Here is a 5,256-nt window from a genome sequence, read left to right on the forward strand (position 1 = left end):
GACAATGAGGCTGATACCAGAGCAACCAGATGAGCCTCCAGCGTCCACCTGTCCTGATAGTCCCTCACAAGCAGCTGTCTGTTGTTAGCACGTTAAGCTTTGATTGGTCTGGGCTGGTCTGTGGCATTATTTATAAACCTTCACCCTTGCTGTTTCCTCTCATAGCTTGTTTTCACCATGACAGCTGCTGGGTTCTTCCTGAGTGATAAGCACAAGCTGTCTTTCACAGTTTTTGTTTGATTGATTGGAAACATTAGTTAATATTGCATTCTTACTCTTTGTTGTACATAATTTCAGGGTTTCCCTCTTTGCCTTGTTGACTGCTGCTACATGGGGTTTTCCCACTAAAGGTGTGCTATCATCTGTTGTGGTAAAACATTACATGCTTTCTTGAATCAGCTTCTGCTAAACTTGTTCTCATGCACCCAGGTTCAAAATCAGCAGGCCAGAGCAGCAGCGGCACAAGAGCTGCAGGTAATTTTGGCTCTTACCAGGGAGCAGCCGCTGGCCGCCCGGTGACCGTGCCCTACACTGCTTCCAGTGACGTTTATATGGCGACACCTGTGCAATCCTCTGGTGTAAGTCAACCTGTTCTTCAGGCAGACCCAAGATTCAGTGGCTATGGCTCATTTGTGCCAACGCAACTGGTTGTCCAAGCTCCCGGTTTTGTCCAAGCTCCTGGTTTTGTCCAAGGTGCTCTTCAGGCAGACCCAAGATTCAGCAGCTCTGGCTCCGTTGTGCCCGTGCAAATGGCTGTGCAAGCTTCTGGTGTCCCACAGGCTGTTCAGACGGGTCCAGCATTGAGCAGCTTGAGCTCTAGCCTGCCTGCAACAGGATACTCTACTGTCACTTATGTACCTGTTGATGTAGGATCTGACGCTGGCGCTCTGCAACCTGGAGCTGCCCAATCTGGACCACAAGGTAAATCTTCTGCTTGGAGTGTAGATGGCCCAAAATATGTTTGGAAGCCTAAAGGTGTCTGTGTGTTCATGTAGTCACTAGCAAATTTTGCCGAACTCTATTCTGAAGCAGAAACCTGCTGTGTTTGAATTGTAAAAAATTCAGAACAGTGTATTAAAACAAAATGATGCTCAGGTGTGTAATGGCTCCCTTCTGCTTGGAGGAAAGGCCCTTCACTTTAAGCGGCCTTACTGGGGCACCAAAGAGAACCCGAGTATTGCACCTGTACTTTTCATTTGGCCTGCTCAAAATCTCTGGAGAGGGGGTTGAGCTTTTAACTTTACATCCTTGGAAACTGCGACGTTAATACTCTGTGCTATCAGAACTTCTGCTGTGAAAAGGACTAATTGTGAAATGTCTCCACACAGAAACCCAGTGGGCTATTGCTCCCTCAGTCTTTGAGGATGCGTCAGCCCAAGCCCTCAGCCTCACTGACGTTCTCCCTGCAGCCCCTCTGTCACCACCTGGCCCTGTCCTCCAGTCAGGGGAGACCTCCAGTGTCACCAAGGAAGCTGAACTCGGGAATTACCAGCAGCAGACGGGAGGAATTCGGCTACCCGGATGACCGCCAAGGGTCTGGACCGGGATCCGCAACCGTACTGGTGCCACGCTTTGGTGTGGGTGGCTCTCCTGACTTTGACTACAGGCTTTTGTATGGCTTGTACCCTTCTGGAACCTACAGCACCTTCAGCCAGCAGCATGAGAAGGGCAAAGACTACTTTCAGGACGTCCACTACTTGAAGGAGCATATTACTGACAGCCATGGTTCTGGGCAGCAGAAAGTTCTTCCCTAGTGCCCGCTAGAGCTGAACATGATGTGCAGAGGGTATGTTGAGTGGTACCTGCAAATGTCTTTATCTCAATGCTCTAACTAATCTGGTTCTGTTTCAGATTGGAAAGCTGAATCCAACGGCACAAGATTCTTATTAGTCTTTGAATAAAATCTTGTCAAATGATCTTGCTTCAGAGTGATTGACTAAGGGAAACAATGTCCTGTGTACACCATCTGGGTTCAAGGCAAATGGCAGGCATCGCCTGTCATATTTGACTCGGACATTCTGCTTTTGGTTTCAAACATGGCGTCTCAAAGCTCTGCATCTTGAGAGGAATTGCTATGGAAGTGTTAAATAGTTGCTCAATTGACTACAGCGATCAGCTACAGCATCCTTTACAGCCATTTCTCTACAACTGTACATGGCAGCCAGACACAACCCCTTCTATGGGTTGCTGAGTGCACGGTAGCCAATCTGAAGGCTTGCCAAACCAACGTTGTGCTTGAAATACTTGGCTGGATACTCCTTAAATATTCTACAGTTGAGCCACAGCCAGTGCTGTCTTCAGCAGTCTTGTCAAATGATGACCTTACCTAGGGTTTTTTTTTTTGGCTTAAGTTAACAGACTTCACTACTTGTATAGGTGGTTCAATAAAGTTGAAACTTAACAATTTTTGTTTCATGTTATGCCAAGTCTATTTTCAAGATGTATCCTCATGTTGCTGGTGGTCGACTGATACGGTAACTGTAGCTCGTATACAACTGTCAAGGCTTCTAAATTTTTCCATCAACTGACCAAAATCTGAAGTATTTCCAGGTGGGCCTTTATATATTATTGGGGGTTAAAATCACTTTCTTTGTGTCTGCAGTCAAGTTGGGCCCTGAACTTTCTGCCACCAACTTTCAGCAGTGACGCTTTACCACACAGTGTGACCTGACATTCCGTTGTCCGGTAATTACCGGACATTGGCCGGAGAAAAAAATAAATGTCCGAGAAAATGAAATCTCACCGGTCAAAGTGTCCGTTTGAAATTGACTAAATAGGGTTGCCACCCGTCCCTTGAAATACGGAATCGTCCCTTATTTGGCAACAAAATGTTGCATTTGTTCCGTATTTTCACACTTGTCTGTCCCACACAAAGCCCCGCTTCCCCGGCTGCGCTCCTCTGTGAGTCTGCCTGGCTCCCTGCGCGCGGTGCTGTCACTCACAGTTGCTTAGAGACACACACACCAGCGCGGCACAAAACCCGTGAATTTTTAATAATGTCCTACTAATAATCCCTCTAACTCAATTTGATTTTCAGAATAATACTACCATTTAGGCTAAGTCTAATGTAGTAACACAGTAGCCTATTAGAATAAAATAATTTAACCTAATACAAACACATCGAAAGGTGTATGGCGTGTGATTGGCCGAGCGTTTGCGCGTGCACCAAAGATTCTACCACGAAAAGTGTAAAAACACCCCTTTGTTTATTGAATGCGGCTTCGTCTTCTGCTAACAAACAAATAGGTTACGTCGGCTATTGTTAAAATATGGCCGGTCCCAGGCAGAGTAGCCTTAAAAGTTTTTTTCTGAAAGATGTGACGACTCCAGATGCGACTAACAAGAGAGGTCCTGCTGCTGCTGCTGCTGACCGGTCTGTACCTGTGCCAGATGTGCCGCCTCCGCCTCCAGAGAAAAGGCAAAAGTCTCGGGTGTTTCGTTCCGATTGGGGTGAAAAGTTCACATGGCTGAGGTGTGAGGTTGTTAGCGGTAAAGAAATAATGTTCTGTTCGCATTGCGAAATGGCCGGACGACGCAATGGTTTTACAAAAGGATCGACTAATTTGAGAATGTCCGCTGTAATTGAACACAGCCAAAGCAATGACCATGTCTCCACGCTCCATTTAAAGCCACAGCAGGTTGTCATGAAAAGCCACTGCGAGAAGGCCACGGAAAGTTCAAAGAAAAAGTTGTCATCACAGCTCAAAATTGTCTTCCATATGGCCAAACATGTAATTCCTTCAAACCAGTTTGTTGCGCAGACAGAGCTTCTGCGAGCTCTCGAGGCTCCAGACTTCGTCACTACCGATGGTATTTATCACCACAGTGACTCTGTTGATGACATGGAGAAGGCATTAGGAGATGTGGTGATGAATCAGATACAGGAAAAAATAAAAAGGAGTGACTTTGTTGGACTGATCATCGACGAAACAGTAAACATCACAGTTAACAAAAAGTTGATCGTTTATCTAAAGCTGGAAATGGAAGGAAAGGTGGAGACGTGCTTTCTTGGAAATTACGATGTGGACTGCGGGACCGCAAGATGCATTTATGATCGCCTAGTCGCTGTGCTTCGGGAAATGGATGTAGAACTGTTTCGTGTCATTGGCCTGGGTTCAGATGGTGCAAGCGTAATGATGGGGAGGCATGGTGGGGTTGGTGCTTTGCTTAAGCAGGCGAATCCCTTCTCCATACAAGTGCACTGCGTGGCCCACAGAGCGGCTCTTGCTGCCCTGGACGCAGAAAAGTCCGTCAACAACATCACATCTTACAAAAACACAATCTCATCAGTGTACTCCTTCTACAAGCACTCAGCAACAAGAACAAACCGGCTGCGCCAACTTACAGCTGAACTCCACGACGAGGACATGGTCAGCCTCAAGCAGCCTTGCGCAGTGCGCTGGCTATCCCTACACAGGGCGGTGAAGGCCATGAAACACAACTGGCCAGCTGTGGTCATGGAGCTAACTGAAGAGGCCTTGAGAGGAAATGCAAAAGCGCAAGGACTGCTAGGTCAAATCCAGACCTACAGCTTCATAGCCCTGACTCACGCATTGGCCGATATGCTACCTGTGATGACCAAGCTGAATTTAGTGTTTCAGAAAGACGACGTCAATCTCTCCAGTATCCGACCAGTAGTGCAAGCATCTGTCGCGGCATTCACACAGTTCCGAGATGCCCCGGGTCCAGAAGAGGAAAATTTCCTGGCAGGCTATGAAGACGGCAAGTACATGGATATAAAAGTGACCAACGCAAGCGAGCGCTCAATCCAAGCTTTCAGAAAAGTCAGAGAACGGTTTGTTCAACATCTGATAGATGCCTTACAAGACAGATTCCCCGAAGACTGCTTGGATCTACTTCACTGCTTCGACACCCTCCTCAATCCTCGTAGATATCCTCCATCACAGAATGGTAAGAAGGAACTATTCTATATTATATTATATTATATTATATATTATTATTATATTATTTTATAATATATTATATTTTATTACATATTATTATTATAATAATATTATCATTATTTATGTCTGTGGCATGCGCTCACTTAACATAGGCCTACCCAGTCCTACAATAACAAGATATTGACAGTTGGTTTATTAAAAATACTTTTCAGTAAAAGTTAACGACAATAACTCTCATAAAAAATGATCATTTTATTAAAAATGTATTCATTCAAAATGCTTAAGTTAACAATTCCTGTAATGAATGAATAGCACAATGAAAGAAATAATGTCTCATCTTAAAGGGGAACTC

The sequence above is a fragment of the Odontesthes bonariensis genome, chromosome 11, assembly GCF_027942865.1.
Source record: "Odontesthes bonariensis isolate fOdoBon6 chromosome 11, fOdoBon6.hap1, whole genome shotgun sequence".
Lineage (NCBI taxonomy): Eukaryota > Metazoa > Chordata > Actinopteri > Atheriniformes > Atherinopsidae > Odontesthes > Odontesthes bonariensis.